The 24,540-nt window shown below is 36.7% G+C and overlaps 1 protein-coding gene across 4 annotated transcripts in view; it reads right to left on the bottom strand.

The window, feature by feature from the left end:
- Positions 1 to 24,540, bottom strand: part of FIGN (fidgetin, microtubule severing factor) — a 103,519-nt gene that overhangs the window by 58,036 nt on the left and 20,943 nt on the right. The window contains exon 3 of one of the 4 annotated variants that reach the window (XR_009963286.1): positions 12,593 to 19,249. The exons of the other annotated variants lie outside the window; for them this stretch is intronic. The gene's annotated coding sequence lies outside the window, so the exon portion shown is untranslated. Of the gene's footprint in view, positions 1 to 12,592; positions 19,250 to 24,540 lie in introns of those variants that run through there. 4 annotated transcript variants of the gene reach the window in all.

Genomic DNA, 24,540 nt, shown 5'->3' with positions numbered 1-24,540 from the left:
TGTAAGCCTTTGAACTAATGTGCTTTAATTGCATGGACAAAGAATGTTTAAGCTCTCCATAGCTCTAGCATTCAACATTAGAAGCATCCACTCTAAAGTCCATATGAGATATTTTTCCTTAAACATGGGCCAAGCACTTTTAATAATTATTAATATTCTATATTATAATAACATTACTATAATATTATGCATAAGTTACATTGTATAAAATATCATATTTTTAATATTAATACTTTTCCAGAATGCCTAGAAAAACGCACCACAAAAAGCCCCTAAAAATGACACCAAGAAAAGGGCATGTGAGATACAATGTTTAACAGGGGGAGGCAGTTAAGTTTTCCAGTTGGTAGCATTTTGGTGAATGGAACGAACAGCTACTGTGTTATTTCACTACCATTTATAAGATGTTTTGGTTGTATAAACTATACAATAAATTAATATGTATTTTCATAAATGATACATAACACAGAATCTTAAGTGTAATTTATTTCATGAACAAGAATATCTGTCCCTTTAATCCCCATTCTCCCAAAGATAACTATAGTAATAATCTAATTCTGGTAACTTTTCTTATAAGTATTCAGTTGCCATTTCTATTTCTTCTAAAAAGGAGAAAATGCCTGGCTACAGAATAACAAAAATGTTTCCAATTTCTGTCATCATTTGAAGCAATCAGTACAAAAGAGATAAAATTCAAGAACTAAAACTAATCCTGTGAGGAGTCTGCCTTAGTGGGGCTCATTTTAGAACTGTCTGCTTTTGCCCTTGGACCTATAAATGCTAATTGTCAAGGTCATCGCAGATTTGTGTGATATTTTAGGGTTTTTTTCTGCCTATTAACCTGAGAAATAAAAGTGTTATTCCTAAAAATATTATTCTAAAATTCTAGAATATCTTAGAACTGTACTAGAGGGCTGCCCAGACTTACTCTTTTCAACAACCTCTTCTCTCTTAATTTTCAGAGGTCACAGGAATTCACTGCTACAACACTACTGCATTGTGAGATTACGCTTTTGTCCCTCTGTAAGTAATATGTCCGTCCATTGTGACATATAATTTCTAAAGCATTAGAATCTTCTTTGGGAACCCCCCACACTTGTTCTCCTACCCACTAAAATATTTGGGAGAAAAGAAAAAAAAAAAAAAAGTAATTCTAAGGTCATAACCGTGAACCTGGAGGGGGGAAAGAAATCTCGGCCTGTTTGCAGTGAAGTAGATTTGAAGGAGTGATTCACATGGGCAACCTTGATGTATAACCCTTTTTCCTGCTATTTATTAGTGATGGATGTCCCATTCCAAACCACTTCTGTCACTGGGCCAAGAGAACTCTGTCCATTTGTCCACCATGCAAAGCCTCCCAATTCACTTCAGGCTGGCAAGGAATATGGGTATCAGCAGAACTGTGATTAGGGAAGAGGGGAGATATTTAGAGAAAAACCTACCAAAACCCATCTCTGAAGTAATTTGTATTAAATGTAGCATGTGCACTTTAGGATTTGTCACTGATACAATTAACGTATGTATATACAAGAAAGATTCTCTAGTATTACAACTACTAATTTAATTTATATCTGAAATTTTGCAGACGATTTCCCCATAAACCGAAGGATTTTGATTAACAAAGCATCAGCAACTTACGCTCAGTACTCAAGATCCCCTTAAATGCTTTGTTTTCACATAAGCTGAAGAAAGATCTTGCACTTTAGCCACACAAGCACTGGTATTGGGACCATATTAAGTAACAGCAGGATTATTCAGAATAATATTCAACATGCCTGGACCTAGACACAGGCATCCTTCATGCCCACATTTTGCCAGATAATTCTGGCTTAAGGTCTACAGAATCAATGTCAGGAGAATGCAAAGATATTTGGGTGAAACTAAGCCAGCAATATAACTTTCGCTGTTCCTGTGGTGGGCTACCACTAGGGAAAGACAGAAACTAATGGAAACTTTCCCTTGCATGCCAAGATTGCCACTGGACTGCTGACCCAATGATAATAGTCTTACAAGAGATGATAAGCCTATAGGCAACTGGTGATACCATGGCTTTCAACTTCATGCTGTCCTTCCTTGTGTCTTTAAAGGGGTTATCTGCAGGAGTGCCAAGGAGCTCTCATTTTGGAGAAAGATAAAGTGGAGCTCTCGTGTACATCAGGTGATGAAATCTCACTGCACACTTTGTTGTACATGAGTGAGAGAAAGGTAAGTAAAACACCCCCCAAAAATAAACAGAATAAATATGGTGCCAAATCAACTTTTACTTCCCAAAATAAGAGACTGAAACTCTGTATCTGCAGGAAAAAGGTGACAGCAAAAGAGAAAGGTAGTCAGGTGTGTTAGGTAACAACTGTCTCTGAAGCACATATCAGCTTTCAATAAATTCACTTGAAGGTGGCTATGAAGTTATTCCAGAATTTGAAGAATGCTGTTCTCTGCACTCCTGTGATAAACGAAAACAAGTGACATAACTGTTAAAACTGAAACCAGAGAGAAGTGGACTGAGAATTGATCTTGGATTGAAAGAGGCAACCATGCAGTTTAGTGGACATTACTGAAGCAAGAATTGTTTGATGGAAAGGGTGGATACTTACAGAAGTCTTAAAAGACATCAGAAAGAATTCCAAATATTACAAGAAATGTTACAAGAAGCACTGGCCAGGACAGTGTGCCGATTTCAAGCTGAAATTTAACACACACACACACAAAAAAAAAAGAAAACCAAACAACTCTCTCGGAGTTGTACCTGCTTTGATAACTATCATGCGGAAATACACAGGCTAACATACAGGGAAGAAAAGGCAACAATTGCACAATTTTGCAGAAACCGTAGTACAGAGTGTGCATAGTAGGAACAAAGAAATGGCAGTAGCAAAGAGGAATTATTCACAGAAGCAGTGAAGACCTTTGGAAAAGAATAGGGTTTTGGTTTTTTTTTCACTTTCTTCAGCCAGACAAATTTGATGACATAAAAGATATTAGGGTAATACCATTTTGAACTGGAGTGGGGTGAAAAGCAAGTGAGCCTGGCCAGAAAGTTCTGAGCAAGGACCAGTATTTTTGAATGCTAAAGCTAAGCAAACATGTATGTTCTAGAGAGTGGAAGCAACAAATCTAGGCAAGAAGTTAACTGAAAAAACTTTCATGGTGAGGGTATCATTGACTTGTTCTACCAGACAAACTGAAGGTATAATGATGCTTTGGAATGAGGAACATATGTAAAGAACTTTATGTCTAAACCAGTTGCTGTTTTACACCTGATCAAAGTGTTTCTTAAAAAAATATTTGACAAGTCAATCATTGTTTCATTTCTTTGTTAGGATTTGCACTAGAAACCCTTTTTATTTTCTACAGGTGTGTAAGTGACAGTATTTCTGGCGTAACAATCTTATAAGGGTATCACTTAGACATACAAATAACCTGAGCAATAATAAAGCTAAGAAGTAGCCACTGAATAAATCTTTAAGACATTCAGGTATTGAAAGGAACCTACAACTGACTAAAACAGTCTTCAGCTATCTTTGCCCTTTGCTAAACAGGCTCAGCAAACTTTTCTTCCTTTCCCAGTAGATACAGTTTTTTTCTTTTTCAGCAATCAGTGGAAAATCTGCAAGCTGAGGTCAAAGCTCAAAAAGCTTCAGCAGTTGTAGGCAGTCTAGATCACTGGGCAAACATTAATTGCTAAAGCTTTTGTCCTGAATGAAACAAATTTACTGGAGTACCCACTCCCTATATCACCAAGGACTGGAATTTTAATGCAACATGGGACTATGTTTAAATATACCGGAATTTCTAAGGTATTTCAGAATGTAGATTTAAGTATGTATAGAAAATAATCAAGGGGGTGAAAAAATATCTAAGAGAAGGGCTGGAAATATCCTGAACTGGCCAAAAATGAAAGGCCAGAAATGGAATCTTCAGAATTGTCCCATACGCCAAAAACCACAATGAATAAGTCAACACAGGCAGTACAAAATATTGACACTGCAGTCCTAAGTAGGATAGATTTGTTTACGTTGCTTGGAAAAAAAATACACTTATTTTAGATTAATATTCTCATTCTGCTGAGACAGCAGCTCCTAACAAAATGACATCTAAGCTGGTAATGGCATATATGCAGTGTTCATACTAGATACAGCAGAGCTGACAGTAATATCTGATAAAGGACAACTTGTTAAGCAGAAGTATAAGTTGTTCTAAATAATGGAGTGATCTAAAAGTTTTATCCTTAAGTCTAATGGATTTAATGGACAATAATAATGCAGATACTGAAAAAGGTACCCAGTTAGATTACAATCCATGTTACAACACAGCAGGATCACTACTTGCTTTAATCAATGCAGGCAAGTGGTGGTAATTTTTGAAGTGCTACCAGAGAACACACATAGAAAGAAATTAATAGCTCATGTAGATATGACAGTAATAAAATTTGAGGTTCCCTTCCATTACTACTGCATATAATGTTACCTGTGTGTTCATAGTGGGAAGCATTAGTTGTAAGCCTTAAAGGATGTAAGCGACCATCCTTTGGGATTGCTGGGTACTATAACATGGGAGGAATAGGGCACCTTATTCCAGTTCCTTAAAGGAAGAACATAAGAGGCATCAAATTTACCTTTCTGCCTAAACGAACCCTGGGCAAATAACAACACCATATTTAGGCAACTGAACATCAAACACATGGGGGAAAATGGGCTTTCTGGCTTTGATTAATACTGTATTCAACTTCTTAAGTCTAACAGTGCAAAACGTGTCAAAATTCAACTGGATTAAATAATAAAATTCTCTCTGAGGCTGACTGCATATAACTTGAAATTGTGTTGAATGCTGACTTGTTTTTTTAACAGCACCGTTACAGAACCTTGGAAAGAAATGGCATTGTGGAATAAATGATAAATTTCGAAATCCCATACAGAAAAACCAGGTGGAGCACTATAAAGGTCTTCCACTTCAAGAAGAAACTATGAGATACAGCATATCTTTTGCAAGCTTTTTAAGAAACTAAGTGATCAGTGACAAACTCATTTCCCAGACTGCTGGGCACTCTTCAGCCATGGACAAGGATGTGGCATTGGACTTTGTCTTCTGTCAGGGGAAAAACACTCATAAAATCAAAATTTACACTAATTCAGAAATTAAATGTAGGCTTTATTACTTGAAAGCCTGGCAGCTGAACAGCAATATGTGAGACCTACCCTGTGAACAGTATGTACTGTAAGCAGAGTTGTTAGAATGAAGGAAGACTAAAGATGAAGCCAAGACTCCTGGTGAGATCTATCAGATGCTTATTAGCACAAGAGATTTCAAACCTTACATGACAGAAGGGATAAAAACAACAGAATAGAATTTCAGATAGTGTACAGTCAAGGAGGAGACACAGAAATACTGGTGCTATGTGTGAATATAAGCTAAACATTTGTAAATGCAGTTCTGCAGAACAGCTGATATAAAAAGGAGACAAAAGTACTGACCTACTTCATAGCTCTTTGTGTTCTGACTACCTCATGAAAGCTTTAAGGCTAACAGCTCATCTTTCTTCTCATTCATTCAAAATCACCATCCAACTTTCTACTGAAGGCCTCCCTCTCTTCTCATCTGCCAAGAAAACTGCAAGGAGGTTATTAATGTAACGCAATGTGGAAAAGCAGTTGAATGAAACAACGTCATAGCACTCCAAGTATAGTGGAAACTTCTTCCAAGAATTACTGTATCAAGTCATATTTGATGTTCATAGTAAGCTTGTTGCTCCTTCCCCCCTGTTAGCAAACTTCTGCGCATATCTGCTGAAGAAGAAAGAAAGAAAAGTGTCTTTGCCTCAGGATAAATGAAAAGGGATTTCAATTATATCTGTTCTTGACAATGCAGAGTATGATAGGAACTTACCGAAGACCAAGTTACTGGCAAGATACAAGGGGGGAGAGGGACCTTTAAGCATTACTGTAATTTTATTAGGATGTTAATTAAAATCCATATTGATCCACAGAGGAAAGAATACAATAAAAAACTGGTATACACTATATCTGGTGCTGGAAAGTTGTTCATAAAAGTACTCAGGCTCCACAGGAAACGCAGTAGTATCACTGACACAGTAAAGGGCCCGAAAATTAAATAAGGTATGTGGCCATCACAGTACTATGCTCACATGAAAGACAAGGTAGGAAACTATGATTCTGTTCTAACTCAACAGCATATAGAAGACAGTAGATAAAAAAATGACATAAGCTACATGTTTACAAAGGCTTTAAAAGAAAAATGACAAGCAAAATCCTTTCAGGGAGTATTCAATAGAAGCAATATGTCAATTGCTCTTTTTTTCTTTTTTTTTTATCATATATCACTGCAAATATTGATGTATTTCAACAATGCGCCATAAACTATTTTAATTTCTGCTGGAGGTTATATGGTAAAGTACCTTTTTACTTTTAAAAAGTACCTTTTAAAAAAAAACAAAACACAACCCCTCCAATATTTATGAGATGTTGTATTTCTGTGTGTAACAGATACAGACATTTTAATGAATGTAAAGATTCTTCTCAGCTTTTTAACTAGCTAATCTTCAAATAACTACTAGTTAAACCCATATATAATATGCAGAATTTGCATAATTTACCTTTCTTTGAACAGCTGGAAAAGACAGGAGTTTAGTTATTTTGTTAGGGGATGGTCTTAAATAACCATGACTACATACAGTAAAGAATTAAAATGTATGGTAGTAACTGCAAGGTTCAAATTGTTAATCCAACAAATGGGTGACCAGGAAATGCAGCATGTATTTACAGTGTTGATTAGGGCAAGAGAATTGAGAACATCCTAAAACACATGGAGCCCAACAATGCAATATACCCAACCAATATTTATTGCTGCCTCTGTAGAAGCAATTTCCATTTTGATGCGTTCTCTCACACATGATGTTCTGAAACAGTTAAGTAACACAAAAAATACAGGTTCAAGATTATATCTGTCACAGATGAAAATACAGCATTTATGTAGCATTACATAATAAAGCCCCCGGTTTATGGACCCAAGGTCCTCTTGGGACCACCACAAATCTACATATTGTCAGACGGTGATAGATTTTTACATTTGCATATGTGAATTAAAAAGAACCCACATTAATAACCACAACAAACAGTTAGTGAGTCTAAAGGGCTGAGGAAATGTAACAGCGTCATTCAGTTTTGGTATTCTATTCTATGTAAGTCAATACTAGTTCACAAAAATCTGTCTGGAAAGCCACCTATCTTAGCCAACATTTTACAAAGAAATCAAGGCGTCTGTTATGACTACCTAATTCTGGGTGGGATGCCAACACTGAGGGCAGATTTGCATTTGTGCTGTACTTAAAAGGCAGCAGAAATGTGGGGAGGGAAGAAACTACTGACAGTTCTTTGCACACCTATGTTAGAAACTAAGAATGAATTAACTCTACCAAACTGTTTGCCTGGTCAGTATTTCTAGCAAAATTCTACTATTCTAATACAGTTGAACCTATTAACACTGATTTTTGCCAAATAAATTATCAGTTTTGTGGAGATAATCAATGCTAAGCATGGAACTCTATAAATTTATGGAATTCAACAAATTTAAGGAAGAGGTTGTACAGCATGGTATCTGCAATAACAGATGACTGATCTTAGGGGTCTCTTACACCGTTGTTTTACAAAACTACTATATATAAATTAGATATCAGGTTTCACTAGTAGCTTAATCGAGTTTTGGACATGAACATTCACTTCAGAGTTGAAACATGAGTACATCCTCTCACTACATCACCCAGACTATTTCATGATTTCATTAGCTCATGGATAAGCTCTGCACACTGCCATAACCATCCCTCTCTCTCCCATGCTTTAGTCTAATGCACAATTAGTCCAATGAAGGACTAGACATTGTAATTTTTAATTTTCAGAATTTCAACTAAAGTTCTTCCACCCTTAAGTATCAGAGAATGCAAAAAATACACCATCCTTGTGTGTTTTAGTAGTAAGCATTATGTATCTTGTAACACATATAAAAATTAGCATGCAGGGATATTGCTACAGAAAGTTGTATCTAACCTGATATTCTGATATCTCTAAATAAATCTGTAGACATGTAACATAAAAAATATAAATATACACATAGCTATCCTCATCTGTATATATTGCCACATGATTTTGGAATTGGACATCTGATAAATGCAGTATATAACAAATGGAGGCAGATGCCCCACACTTTACTAATTGTATGCACTTTTTTAGAGCCCTATGTAAGATCTTCATTTAATCTACCTGTCGTCCCTATAGAGCTGGAAACTACAGATTAATTTTTAAGGCACAGAAAGAAAGGTAAACAAAAAATTACAAGGAAGCACAAAATCCTAGGCACCCTGGTACTTAACAGAGAGCTCTAACCCACTGAAAAGCTACTGGTCTTATTTTGGTATATTATCTTCAGTTTCTGATGACTTCTTCATGGAAATCTCTCTACCCTCCCACCCCAGGAGAAAAAACAATATATTCAATCTGAGGAAGCCACCTGTGCTTTTTAATAGCCTAGCCTGACAAAGAATAGGCCTTGTGACACCTTGTTATAGATGAGATACATAAATGGAAAACCATTCAACATTTGAGAAAGGTGACTAAATTCACTAGCCTAGTGTCAATTTTTAATTCCTTGGTTTGGTTTTTTGACTTTTTTAAAGGCCATTCATGAAATATTAGAGATGGCCAGCTTATATTAATGTTATGTCCTCTGACACCCACTCAGTGAAAGATAAAAAGATGGCATTAAGTTTTAGCAGTGAAGCAAAATGTTGCATGGTGCAAGGTGACCCAGTCTCATTTAACAGATTACCAAAATATAATCACATAAAACCTATGCACTGGCAAAAACAGTGCAACAAGAAGACAAGTACAATTTTAAAAACTTAAAAGACCAATCAAAATGAAACATGTACATTTGTAACATGCGAGTCCCCCGCAGCTATCCAAATTCTAGTACATGCAGAATTGTACTAGAATTTAGCTAGTTCAGCTTTACCTACAATTTAATCCTACCAATATATCTAATCCAAAACAAATGTCTCAAAGTCAATTAAGCTGCTTGATTACAATAAAAATAGCTCTTGCTCTTCGTCTTGGCTTCAGTATCTACTGGCTGATAACTCCTAGGTCATAGGGAACGCATTGTCTAACCGCACTAGTGCAGAGCTCGGGAAAAGAAAAAAAGAAAACTCATACCAGTCTGATGATGTGTGTGCAATTCAATTATAACAAGACAAACTGCCTTGGGTTAAGATTACCAAAAGAAAACTTTAGGAAGCACAGATTTTGTAAAGCAGGTCTATTCTTAATTGATACAGTTCTTCTCAGCTTGTTTTTGATTGTTGCTACAATTTTCATACATGTTTCTCTAATGTGTTTTCTGATAGCTACCGACAAACTTGAGATATTCCCATGATGGACTTTGCCTGTAATCCACCACGGCAATTCCCCTGTTTCTAAACCCTCACATTTAGTCCTTCAAATCCATTCACTGAGAGCTGCCTCACCTGCCACTATGACTGCAATGCCTCCCAGACCCTCATCAGCTCACCTCATCTATCCACTGTCACACAAACTTGGGCTCGATTTGTTGAAACGGAGGAAACTTCTACTGGGGTCAAACGATGTAATGGGGCTGAAACTAAGTGAAGCTTGCTGGTTTGGGTACAGCGTTAGGTGAAATTCTGTCAAACGAATCCTGAAAAAAAAACCCACAACAAAACTATGAATTCATGTCTGTATTTTGCACAGAACAACTCCTTTCAATATAATTTCTAAGTGTCTTAAATGAATCACAGTAGGCCTGGAAAAGTGCAAGCAAGATTAAATGAAATTTTTTTTTTTTTTAAATTTTTAATTTAATGATCCTTTGGCAAAGAAGACAAGACAATAGATAAATGTCCCAGAGACCTACTGCTTTACTTGCCTATTTATTGTTTACACACGTATTCTCTAGCAGTGAAACTCTCCTTTAGCACATAGGTTTACATTACCAGGATAGACATTGAACTCAGAAGAGTTAAGTTCCTTCTTCATCTCCATTTGCAGAAAACACAAAAAACACAAGGAAACAGAACAAAAATTTGACTGAAAATTGGTGTTGCAACTGAAACGTTATATCTCATGAAAGGATGGTGCAGTACAGAATACAACTGTTACAGTGAAGAGGGAACAAAGGTCAGGACTAGAAATGTTTGCAGCATTGCTGTTTAAATTCTGGAATTTTACTCCGTAGAAACAGTCAAATTAAGGCAGTACAAAACTGAAAAATTTAACATTTTGCCCTGTATTTACAGATATGTAAAAGAAGAAAGGATGAAATGTCAAATGTACTTTTACTTCTACTACACAATATTATGGAAATGATACGGGGCAATGTACTTTGTGTAGACAATTTAGCTCATGGGCTGGTCCTGATCTGGGCACATCAGAAGAGCCAGTATTCCACTCCAGTGCCCCAAAAGATTCAGCTAGCAATGGACCTACTCCAGCCAATGGTTCATAGTCCTTACTTTAACATAGTAACTTGTAAAGCGCTGCCAGCATCTAAATGGATGTTCTTCATCTACCAGACACAAGGCATAGGGAGAGAGAGTTAGTGAGGGGGAAGGTGACAAAAGCTGCAGAGTTAAAACAGATACAAATATCCACAACTTCAAAAACATACTATTAATACATCAGGGGATCTCAGTTTCTTACCCACTCTGCCCGGATTCATGCCACTAAACACAAGGCTTAAGAGCCTGAAAAAAATAAATAAATTCAACCATGTGAAAGTAAAAAAAGAAAAACCTGCTTAATGACGGCAATAAAAATCCCGTGCCAATTTTTCTACTATGTTCTCAAAATAGGAATAGTGCCTCTTATGCCCTAATTTTATAATTTTCTTTACCCCATGTTAAAACACCAGTGTAATTATCCTTTGTGAAGGTTGGCTGAGGTCCGTGTGAAAATCTGGTCAGGGTGATTATTTAGCTGGCTTTTGTATTTGTGGAATTTAGGCGAGAACGTTTCAAACTGTTTGTCAAAATAACTGCTTCATCTGCTTCAGTATTTTTGTTTTTTTTTTTAAAAAAAAACCTTTTTCTAATAAACAGAGGGAGAGTAAGGTTAAATACTGTAATTATCAACTTGTAAGAAGAGTTGAACATGAAAGTTGTGCAAAGGAGTTCCTAATTTTGATGTATTTGGAGCCAATTTTCAGGATTTAATGACTGCAGTATACCTGGAAATGTAAGGCACAAGAACATGATAGGGAATATTCTTCTACGTTTCCATAATGTATTTAAGGACTACTGAAAATGCTTTGTTACTCATCAGTAGTTTTACATGTAAGTTTACACTTTCATTTTAAGAAGAGAGATTTCAAATAACTTATTGTATTTACCTACAGGAAGGAGTTATTAACATGCCTAGACTCCATCTAAGGGAGCACCTCCATTAAAAAAAATTTAAACATCCTTATTTACTTAATTTAAACTATTTCCTATATACGATTTTCTTGAATGAAGCTTTTAGTGTATAAGCAATGCTAAGACTGCTACTGAAAAGCTACACAGTAAATGATGCAAAAGCAACTTAAACTCATAGTAGTTTCCCCCAGTCATACGTTTGCTCCAGTTCTCTCCCCAGCTACTATTGTCTTAGCAGAGGTATGACTCTTACAATAAAACTGCATTTGCTGCCCCTTTGCCTCCTAAAGTTGACCACAACCACCACCACCATTAAATAGTAAAAGGTGTGGAGGAGTCTGATGACAGAGAGAGGACGATGCAGAAGTGAAACTCCAGAGCATGCAACCACAGCATCCCACAGCTACTCTCCTGCAGCTCCAGAACCATAACCCCATGATTTGGCTCCCTGTCAAGCGGCCCATGAGCAGGCCCATGGGGCCTTTCAGACCAAGGACAACCATTGCAAAACCTTTGCCTACATTCCTCAGCCCTTCCTAACTGTCATTAAATATTGCTAGGATACAACAGCTCTCTCTCTTTCCACCACACCAGTTGTACTTTATAAGCCTGTCCAAAAAGGAAAAAATAATTATTATTTTTTTTCCAGATAATAAAGTCTACAAACATAATAAATAAAGTTCTCTTATCTCTAAATTAAATACCATATTGCTTTCTGGCATAACTTTTTTGAAGGTACCACACATCAGACTTTCCAACTGACTGATTCCATGAAGATTGTGCCTTGGAAGGTTCTACTTTTATAATTATTTCCCTTTAAAAACTTTCTAATTCAGTACCCGCAGCAGCATATGTATTCCTATGAAAAACTCTACATAAATTTACTGGAAATTACAATTTTAAGACATTTCCAAGCTATAAAATTTGACAGGGAAAAAAATATTACTTCTCTAGGAGTTGATACAGTGATTAAAAAAAACTACAGAAGGATTATCAGTGCCTATTAAGTGTGATAGTTTGAGCAATTTCTATGGAACCCTTTCTTATTTTATTCCTATTAGGTTCATTAGCATATTTCCAGCTAATAGCTAACAATTGTCCACTGTATAATGAAAGCCCTTTCTAAATCTGCTTCAATGGCTAGACATTATGGCAATCAGTTAAAACTTTCTTACTTGTCATTCAGTAGATTTACACAGTGCAAACAGAGTTACATCCCTTTGGAAACTAAACACCCAACTGAGCATTGCTGCCCAGTCCCACAGTGCCTATGGCAGTGCAGGAATATGTTCCTTCTGCTGCAATGCCTGCAGCTCATGCATAGCTCCACATTTGCAGGACCTCACACTCTTCTCTACCATGCACTGTTGACCTCTCTCAAGAGGTCAACAGGAAGGTCTCAAATCTAAGCTTGTATGTTTTTTGTTATGGCCATCATGCTTGCAAACATATATTTTTGTTTCAAGTATGTGTTCCTGCCTCATTTTAGGAACAGATGAAAGATTTCTGGTTGGTGCACCCATTGTTTAGGTACCTGAAATGTTCAGCGTACCTCAACTGCCCAATGCTTTAGTGAGCAGCCTATGAGGGCTGCTCTGTGGCAGCTGTGATGCTATGCAAGAACTTAGATAACTTATTTAGAGTTTATCTCCCTCCAGGACAGCAAATGACTTTTTTTCCCCCATTTATTTTGTATTCTTTTAATGGAATACAAACTTTTTTTTTTTTTTTCACATTAGCAACTGGTTTGTAGCATTATGTGATCACTTTCTAGTTAGTAAAAATTAATTTAACATCCTCCATTTTGTAATAAAATCATGCAAAGGCTTTTTTGCTGCACAGTAACAACCAATGTTCTCTCCTACTGAGAAGGACACAGCCTTGGTTTAGTTGTATGTTAATTTTTTCTCTAATTTTCATTTCTGTGGACCCTGCCATAACATGTAAGTCAGTCTTAATGTTCTTTTAAGTGTTGTTAAATGCTATGCAAAGTTTACATGGCAAGCCTGTAACTCTTAATGCATCAGATTTTTTACGTTAGTGATTGTTCATCTGGTATGATTTCTTAATGGACTCTTTTAAAATGAACTAGGTTGTAATTAATTGCAGCCCATGATTATGGAAAAGGATTGGTTAGAACCTTTACCCTTGATATACACCAAAGTGAAAGAAAGGATACAGGTTACAGCTTAGCAGTTTTACTTAGATAAATGCTGACATTTCTTAATAGAACCAAACAATTCCATGTTCTGCCCATCAGTTTTTAATATTTTTTTTTTTAACTGTGTCAAGCATGTATCAGAATTGAGATCTACTCACTTGGAAGGAAATATGCCTGCACTCAGCACCTTCCTTTGTGTGGAAGAGGACTGTACATCGAAAAGTTCAACAGTCTGCAACTGTTAAGAGCATTTAAATATTTCTTTATGTTGGGCATCAATCTTTATCATATTTTTTTTTTTTTTTCTTCCAGTTACTAACCTTCACCTCCTCAGAACAAACTAAAATGTCATGCAGTTAGTCTGTCCTCAGGAGAGTTTTCCGGAACATGAAAAACCAAACCCAAAGCCCAGCTTGCTGCTATTTGTTTAATTCTGTTTGTATGCAGGGGGAGTGAGGCTCTATAGACCACTTTCACACATATGCTCTTAGTAGAAGTGTTTTTTATGGGTTAGTGAGTAATTTTAAGCTAGCGGCTAATTTTTTTTAAATCTCTGAGAATAAAGAACCAGCATATTTATAAACAGAACAATTGAGCTCTAATTTTTCAAAGTTGTGTCATGTATTCACAGGAGGGCTATTTTGAACTTGTCAAACTAAGTCTTGAAACAAGGGGCTTGGAAAACAGTGGGCTCTTTTTACCATCACACTGATTTTTGCGGTCCAGGCTTTTCCAGCCATGATGATCTGGGTCCTGTGAACAGATTTCCAACAGATTCTACCAGAGGATATGAAAATGCTTTGGAAGCCTAGATCTGGTTTAAAAAAAAGTGGTGTTACTGTCATCAATCTGTAACCAAGTGAAATGAAAACAATTTCAAATACACTAATAAATCCTTTCTTTTTTGGCCCCACTATGCTTTCAAAATTTACAAGTTATCCTTGGAGATTCAGTAATCCCATCTGACTACCACAAGAGACACTGTCTGCTAGATCACGGTGCTTTTCAAGCAACTTTTCTCAGCCTCTATTTTGCCACTTGCAAAATCAGGAAACACTTTTGGAAATGTGTTTATGAATGCCTAAATTTGAATGATTGACATTTTGATATTGCCTTGTGTCTATCAGCTATGTTATGAAAAGAACACAGTTTTATACAAAGCTCCAACTACAGCACAGCCTGAGGCATAATTTCTACAGTTTAATCAGTGAATCTCTTACTTAGTATCGCAAGGTTCCCTTTTCCTTGCTCAGTATGCTGAAATTGTTCATCTTTCTGGAATCATTCAGCTAAACTTATTTCATCATAGTAGGAATATTAAAAAATAGCTAGGCTTGCTGTGTCTATTTATCAGAATCTGAAATACTCTGACAGTTGAAGTTTCAATTTATTACCATGCTAGTTCTGTTCTAAGTGTAAAACTGAAAAGGCATATGGTTGATAAAACAACCTGTAACTTCTTTGAACACTATCTCAGAGCCTGTGAACATACATCAGTATGTTCATTCCCATCTAGCAGGAGATATTCATCCTTAACAGAAGCAGATCATGAGCAAATGCCAAAAAACTAGAGCGGAAGTTGGATTTCCCATTTATTATTTAAAACATGTATTCCGCAACTGTCAAGTTACAGAAGAGCTTTAAGAGCATCCGGAGAGAAAAGAACGGGGGTTCAGCGGCAACTGTGCCAGCCCCACATGGCACTGTTTGCAATATGGTCCTGAGTTACCCATGCAGTGCTCCATTTGTAGAGCTGGATGCAAACCAACTCCTGCAGCTCAGGCGGGAGGTTAGGATGAAATGAATCCCAGTTCCCTCCAAAACCCACATGCAGCTCTCAGAGCCAGCAGCCAGTGACCAAAAGAGTACCTGAGCAGGAGGCAGTGAGGGAGCCCAAGGGCTGCTCTGCCAAGAAATACCCTCAAGGAAATTTTGGCTTGCCTAGAGGGGTGGGGGATTCACCTCCAACTAGGCTAGAGGAAAAGCAGCACACTGGCTCCCTTCACGGCTGGGTGAGCTGTTGCAGCCATGGTTTTCAAACAAGGTTGTAATAAAAACCGAGAACCATTTCTCTCGACTTTGTTTCTGTTGCCTTAAACTGCATCCTCTTCACATATGCTCTTACAGAGAAGTAGGGCATCCAGTACAGAGAGACCTAAATCTCAGCTAAGGACCTTGTGTACCATAATCATACAGAGCATAGGTGAAAGCAAAATGTGCATTCAGAAACAATAACAAAAAAGCAAAGTAAAACACCTGATCCACGTTCACATCAAAACTGAAGTGAATTCACAGCAAACAACTCTCATGCCTGTCAACCTTCGCTAGAAATATGAGAGCTGACAGCCTTGCTATTGCATATTAAGTAATCATTGTAGTAAATAACAAACCCTAGTATTTGTAAGTTTATTTGAAAGTGGTGCTGAAGTATGAAGAACAAAGCCAGAACCAAGTATTTCAGATCCAAAACCTGCCTCTGACATGGAAATTTTCTGCTCACTTAGAAAATTTGCTGAAAACATTATGTCCTTAACTTTGCTGAAAAAGGCTCTCCCACTCAAATACATACATCTGCCTACATGTTTAGAGCTAAGCATATGCATACTTATCAGTGGGATCGAGGCTTTAATCCTTCCTTGAGGCCTCAGTAATAAAGTGGGGATAACCACACTTACCTACTTTCTAGGGTGTTGTCAAAATTAATGCTCATGGAGCTGTCAGTAGGTGAAAATCATTACAGTTCCCATCCTGCAATTGCTAATGCATGGGCTGCCTGCTGCACACACACTGAGCCTGGCGAAACCTAATTGAGTCCTTTGAAGGCACAGCAGTTTGCCTAGGCCCTATCAATAAACTGTTAAGAGTTTAAAAAACAAAACAAAACCCCACTATACTAAATGTGAACACAGCACAATTTTCAAATGATCCTGCAGACCAGAACCTCTGGGGCTAAGCATGGCAGAGGAAAAGCATTCATATCAGCATATAACATGGGGAGATATATACAGATACATATATATATACACACACACACAGAGGGATATAAAACCATAGCTATTAAGCCAATTATTCAGTATAACTGCATGAGCACATACTTCCAAACACACTCACAAGCAAGCACTCAGTAAGTGCATACAGCACCTGAGCTACAACAAAACAGTGATTGTATGTATGTAAACAGACGAAAATATAAACACACAACTGATGCACATTATATTTTCTTTCCTTCCATAAACTTAACTCTCATCCCAAAGAGGAGGCTGGAAAAAAATTATACTTCATGGTTCACTTTGAAGAATGTAAATGAAATTAGGAAAAGATCTGAGTCAAATTGGTTTGCTCATCAATATATCCCACAAAAACAATTTAACTGACGTCAAATTCAAATAATTCACCTGACATCACACTGGAGAAGCCAACCATGAACACCTCACAAATTATTATTTTGATCTAATTGTTAGAACAGAATTACAGCAAAAACTGCACTTTCCACAGCTATTAAAGCAGTGACCCTGGCAGAGCATGCTTTTGTGCTGAACTTTTTATATCACCAAGACTATTAATCAGGTGGCAGTTCAAACTGATGCACTTTATATAGTTGACCCTGGTCAGTGCTTTAATTACTTAGTATTAAATGGTAATTAAGACTTCTCACATTCAGGTTTAATCCAAAGAAATTGTGTAAAATCCAGTAATTTAATGAAGAGTTGTGTTCTTTACTGTGATTCAGCCTGGACACTGAGGATGCAGCAATTTACTATTGACAAGCACTAAAGGAACAGGTCATTTCACAAGTATAGTGTGGACAAAGGTGAACCGGGCAACTGATGAAATCTGTGGCCAAGGCGAAATAGCAATCTCTAAGCCAAATGGTAATAAAGTTACTGAAATGAAGCAGTGCAGCTTCTGAAGTGAACTATCATAAGGAGGATACAGGCTTCAGGATGGCTTGGTTGAAGTAATTAAAACATTATTCCCTGAGACCCAATCAATGTGGTTAGCCCTACCGCTGATTTTGTGTGCTACACCTGAAAAGCAAAATTACGTGTGTAAACCAGCAAGAAACACCAGCAGTTGTAGCTAACATTCTGTGAAACAGTGTCCACCTCTCAGAAAGTACTTACTAAATCTGCAATAAGTGGGGCAAAATAAAGAGTCATGCTTTAATGTTTCTTTCCCATATTATCAAATTATACCTCAGTATTTTCGATGAACACACAAGAACCAAGTAGAAACACAGTCAAATGTCACTGTCCAAAATACCCTGCTAAATCAAAGACAATTACTTCCCTCAATAGCTATTAAAGGCAGATAGTTTAATCATTGGGAAGGCAATCTAGTGCATAGGACACTGCAGTGGGAGTCTAGAGATGTAGGCTTAACTCGCAGCTCTGCTACTGACCTGCTATATGACCTTGGGCAAGTCTCTTCACATTTCAGCGCCTCTTTGTGTCCCTATTAACCTTTGTGCGTCTCAGCTATTTAGAATGTAACCTCTCTGACGCAGAACAGTCTCTCACTACATGTTTTTACAATACCAGCACAACAAGGTCACCATCTTGGTTGAGACCTCTAAGTGCTACAGTAATCCAAATAAATAAGAACAATATATTCAATTATTCAGAATCCCACTTACATTTATTCAATTTTCCCGTAACATCTGGATAGCTGAGACATCACCACAGATTTGAATGTGCATCCTACATACTTTTAATTTTCATGTCTTACCTGCTGTTTGGGTAATTGAAATTTTTATTAATTTTCATAAAGCAAGAACACCTAACCCACCACCTAAAACACAAGCAATGGAATAAGCCATTGGTGCCCAAGTTATTCAGATCACATAGGTAATAAATCATCTGTCTGAAAGGAGAAACAAGAAGAACCACCCAGTATGAAGTTTGACCCAGCAAAGACTTAAACATGCCCTTAAGTTTAAGCCCAAGTAGTCCCACTGAAGCTCTTAAAGTAAGCTTAAAAAAGGAATCGGAGCTTTTCAGAGTTTGGGGGATAAACTCTGTAAGAGATTTGAAAAAAAAATTGCAAAAACATTGACATAAGCATGTTAATATGCATATTGTGAAATTGTGCAATATGAAAAGGTTCCTAAAGAAGTGAGCAAAAATTCTGCTTCCTTTAAACAGGTAATTCAGTGACAAGTATTTCTTGGTACTAACCATGCTCTCCAACAAGATCACACCACACTTATGTAGGCAGTTCAAAGGTTATTTCCTATACTTGCATTTATTTTATCTATTTCAATTGTTCTTTGAAAGCACTTAGGCACAGGAAAAATTAACAGATGTCTCTGTGACATGTTTCCTTCAAAAACCATTGCTCAATCAAGATATATTCTTCATAAATTTGGACTGTATTTTCAAGAAATACCCAAACTGAGCTTAATGAGGAAAAATAGGCTCCAAGCAGGACCTAGAAATTAATAATAAGAAAAAGTAGGAATTACGCACTAAGTATTTTATCTAATTTATTTAGCTAGAAGTTTAAATGCAATAAGCATCAAAATACCATAAAGATTTGGTTACTTAAACAAGTTTGCACAGGGGAAATCACATTGACAGGAATCATTCTTCTTTTCTTGATTCAGATACTTGAGTATGCTCACCTTCAGTTCATGCTTTTTAATTCTGACTCTTTGGAAACAAAAACAAACACAAAAGAAGAAAACATTAAACACTCCCAGTTGGAAATTGTTACAAAAGCAGTAGTAGCAGAAAAGAATTGCAATTAAAAATTTACTGACCAACAAAAGAAATGTTGAACAATAATTTGGCAGTGCAACTTCTATAAATCAGCTAAAACCCTACCTTGAAGAAAGGGCTGAAGTCTATGCAGATATTGATATGTCAATAACATGCCATGAATGACAGTAGAATAATAACTATCACTAAAAATTAAAAAAAAAAAGAGAGAAAAAGAAAAACCCACATGTGACTTAATAGCTGCCCTCTGGAGAAAACTGAAAGCACTAGGAAAAATAGAAAAAGAAGTCTGCTGTCTTCCCTAGTCTCATAAATTTTTACTATCCAAACTCAAGCTTGGGGTACAATATTATTTTTCACACAGGAAATCTTGCATTTAAGTATGGCACAAAAGTAGGATGAGACAATGGTAAATCTCTTGTGGTTGGAATGTGCACAACTTACTACCACTGTAAAGAGATTATTATCTGAAAAAAATATTACATAAACTATTAGTCTTGAACATATAAAATTTGTAGCAATCATAAATACCAGTGAAAAACAAGAAAAAGCACGACAAGAACTCGTGTAATAAAAGAAGTGTCCTTAAAGATCTATTATTCTCCTGGGAATTTAAATGTAGTGAAAATCTGGAAGATGCAGTTTCTTTAGGAAGGAGCTCAGTTACCATAACTGATACACATTGCCAGCCTTAGAATTCTAATTGTGTTTAATACAGTTTCATGTTGCAACAAAGTACAAAATCAATACCATTTGTCCAGCAAACAGGAAAAATGGAATCTATAAACTGCTCTTATTGAGTAATTAAACACCTATTATTATCATGAGTGGTGAAACAATGAATTTGATAAGACAAATTTTTGCTAGAAAACACTGCAGTGATTAATACCTCCCTACGTATTAAATAAAAATGACTGCCTTTTGTACGGTACTGCTGGCAGAAGAACAGGAATGAGAGAAGTAGTTGCCAGTGCCACAATAACAGGCTAACCTTGAACTGAACTCCTTTCCTCAAGAAATTAAATGCTGTAGCAGGACTTTAAATCCCTCCACTTAGAGCTCATTTGTGTTTCACGTAACCTGCAGTTCCTGAAAAGAACTCATTATCTTCAAAAGGAGAATCCTTTTATAATTTCTTTACAAATGTGTATATTGTTTCTACAAAAAGTATTTCATATCAGAAAAAGGGATAAGAGTATTAACAGGGTAAGCAAGGCAAAAAGGCTCGTATCATTAAGACGCCATTTCTGCTTCCTGGGAATTCAAACGCTAGCTACAGTGGTATGGAAAAACGAATGAGAATGAGGTTAAAGAAAATGTACCTTTACAGCAAAATTTTAATCTGTTAGATTGATGCTAAACTGCCTTGGTCTTTCTGCTGCTATATGCTGTATTTCTATGTATAGACCCCCTCCCCCAATGCCCCTCCTGTAGCTTTGGCTTCCTATTTTTCTTTTCACTTAGAATGATGCACTAGGAACAACTATAGAGTACAAAAGATGAATCTATGGATGTGACACTTGTAAAGGGTAACCCTATTTCACAAGTGAGATGGGACAAAAAAGAAAGAAAAAAGGCCACAGAAGCAATAACTGCTCACTGAATTACCATTAAATTGTAAGATTTACAATCCAATGTACAGTAAGTGCATATCTAATGGAGTTTGTCCTCTAAAAGAATATAAAGTAGATCTTTGCAGCATAAGATGTATGCAGGTTATTTTTTTTATTTATTTTTTTGCATTCTTTTTTAAATTGGGACACACAGAAAGCAGATGTGCACATAAATTCCAGAATTTTTATACATATTAAAACTAAGCCATAGGCAACATTAAAATATGATAAATGGAGTATGATTAGTAGGATCTGGCTTTGTATTTTCAAAACATGCTCACATTCTACAAAGACAGATAAAAGATGAGTAACATGGCCAGTCAATACCGCTTTCACAGATACCTTTGGTAAAAGGAGATCACATATTATAAATTCAGTTTATTGCTCTGATCTACTGGAATTCAATGAAATGACTGAAATGACTTTTTGTGGGGAGCGGCAAAGCCGCTGCTGACCATTTCCAGTGTCCTCGAAACAAAATATCTGGAAAGGAGTTTCAGATCACTTTGTTATTGCCTTAAATAACCTACAGTATTTATTTTCATATAATGGGTGCATATAAATAAGGCTTCTGCACAATATTATTGTTTGTAAATATTTTTGTCACTAATTTCACTGGTCTTATTCAAATGAGCATAACTGTTGAGTGATTTAAGTTTAGAAATCAGCAAGGCATGTCAAACAATTATTTACATAGCAGCAAACTTTTACATGAAATACCAGGCATATTCCTATTATGCTATATTACCAGGGTATAAATAATCACCTGTTTTACAGGGTGACTCTGGAAAATTCAAGACTAATAAAACCCCAAACTGCCACATAGACAAAGGAACTTCTGGGTGGGTAAGCCATTCAAATAGCAACAAGGCAGACTGTGCTCTGCATTCTTAATTTGATTAAAGTTTTATTTCCTTAGCTAAACTTCAAGCTTCCATGTTTTCACATTTCCACAAATGGCATTAAAACTTTAACTCTCCTACCTAAAAGGAACTTTGCCTACCACACAAATTTTTCCGTTATCTGGCTTTTATTTCAGGGGATTAAAAAGCAATGCACAAGATCAGCAACGATAGTCTTGTTCTCTCCAACCTTAGTGAATCAAGTTCACTGGAGGTGAAGCAGTGGAATTATCAGTACAAGTGGCTGTGTCATCAAAGCTTTCTGAGAGGTAGTGTATGGAAATGCCTAAACAAACAGAAGCGTAAAAGCTGTCTGTATAGAAAAGGGCTCTTCCAAGGCTATTCATTAAAACAATTCCAATTGCAGCTTCATGATGCAGCATTATATTATGTGAGAAATATAAAATCTTGACATTTTTCTAAATGTGAATGGGTTAAAGAACCTCTCCACGCTACAGTGAGCCTGAGAATTTCCAGCAGCTGATGAAGACCAGTTGACCACCTGATACTTTTTCAGCAGGGTGATAAAATTAAAGGATTGCTTTGATTTGCTTGAAGGATTACTTTCTATAGTTAATTGTTTAAAGTGCACAGTCTTACAAAAGGGAAAAATATCAAGAAGGTTAATGTAGAGTGAGCTAATTGCAAGCTGATTACATTGTGCAAAGCGAGAGATATTACTTGCGTTACATACCATCACAAGGACTAGCCTATATTCCACCCTGCTGCTGCAGCAAACAAGCTGATTTGCTAACAAAGTGGTCAGCTCAGGCACTTGCACAGCATCTCGGTAGGTCCACAGGCGACTGCTTCCCATGCAGAGAATCTCAAGCTCCATTTTCCAATCTGATTACACGGCTCCTTATTCCAGCAGCCTTAAACCTTCATGGCAGTTTACCAACATTTTCATCACTTCTTCTTTTACAAAGCAAAAGAACTGATAAGCTCTCAGGTACCCGGGATTTCATACTTGATGGCTGGCAGGCAGCCAGCTTCCCTCACAGCACAACTGTTTCGTGACACAATGCAAAAAGCACACTGAATTTAACAGATAGCACAAAACTATTAGAATTCTGCAGTACGTACAAGCAAGCAGCATGTTTCTGTCTTTGCAGATGTAGACAGTTCTGTTTAGTCACATTTATAACATGCCTACACCTGAAAAGTTAAAAAAAAAGGAAGAAAAAAAGAAACACCAGAACAAATGAAGACAGAGTACTGTCACTAAGTCAATTGCACTACAGTGTGTACCCAAGTTACTTCACTGCAGAAGACAGTGGAGACAATAATTTTTTATAAAAAACTAAAAAAAGGAAAATAAATCTTCACATTACATGAAAGTATTTGACATAAACTGAAATTTTATTTTAACATTGAAACAAATGCAGGAAAAAAAAAAGAAAAAAAGAGACATTATTATCTTTTTTTCAGCATGTTAAATGCTTATATAAAGCATGAAAATAGCCTCAAGTTATACCTTGGTTTACTTGTTCTCTGGCTCAGAAATACCACTTGAATAATGAAACAACAAAAATACACGTAACATCTCTACAAAATGATGTATCTCATGTACTGTCTAAAAAACTGAGGAGCACAGGAAGAATTATAAATATGTATGTCAATTTTTACATACATATATATAAAGAAAATAACAGAATCCAGAATGAGAGTTCTAGAAAGAGACTGTCCTACAAATCTTACAAAATCCAGTTATAAGCAAGAGAGAAGGAAAGTTCCTTATTTTCAGTTAAAGACAACAACATTAATATTAAAACAACAAGTTTTTACTTATTACTCACACTCCCAATGAAATAAACTGGTTATCTATGTATTATATGTACAGTGCCCAAAACAGCCTATAACACGAAGTTAAAAGTGTAGAAAACAATTCCCCCATGTCCCCCCAAGCAAAATGTTTGTTTTTTTGGGTTGGTTTTTTTTTTTAGATCAAAAGGATCAAACTGGAATCTGAAGGAATATGACCCGCTAAGTATTCTTAGAATTAAAAATGCAATTTTGCATATCATCCTTTTTATCATAAGGGAATGGAGGTGGAAATAGGGAGGGTAAGACAGTGAGTTATGGAGGGAGGGGAAAAAAAAAAAAAAAAGTACAACTAAGCTGGTGCGACGGCTCAGTACACCAGATCACCAGTGCATTGACCCTCTGTATCTCTGAGTCATTAGCTGGAATCCCAGCTCTGCCTCTAGGAGTAGGGATTTGAACTCACACACCGATGTGGTGAGATTTGGGATCTTGAACGTGCCAGACAGAGGGGTCATTCTTCTCGGTGCAGAGAAGGCCAGAGGCCTCCCAGGAGGGCAGGGCAGGATGAGTGACTGTCGCCTGGTGCAGGCACTGGACATGATGCTGACTCAGGCAGGGACATTGACAGGCACCGCTGCTTCTCTCCATCACTCCTGGCTGGAGTGGGTTTAGGTCACTGGCGCTGGTAGGTACATGCAAAATTCAGGGGGAAATTATCAACACATCCTTACTTGTCTCTGTGTGTGCACATGTGTATTTGTACATATACATCTCTGTGCGCAGCTATACAAATGTTCACATGTATTTATGGAGACATACTGAAACAGGCTAAACTGGCTTCTCTGCAGCCATACGTAATGCTCAGCACTGCCAAAACATTTCTACATCAATTCTACTCCTTAATACAGCTACAATTTTATATATATCCACATACAGAGAC

Source organism: Pezoporus occidentalis, unplaced genomic scaffold (assembly GCF_034315485.1).
Source record: "Pezoporus occidentalis ecotype Australia unplaced genomic scaffold, CSIRO_AGI_Poc_V1 ctg150, whole genome shotgun sequence".
Classification (NCBI taxonomy): domain Eukaryota; kingdom Metazoa; phylum Chordata; class Aves; order Psittaciformes; family Psittacidae; genus Pezoporus; species Pezoporus occidentalis.
The sequence above is the reverse complement of the archived record's forward strand: the minus strand, read 5'-3'. Positions and strand labels throughout refer to the sequence as shown.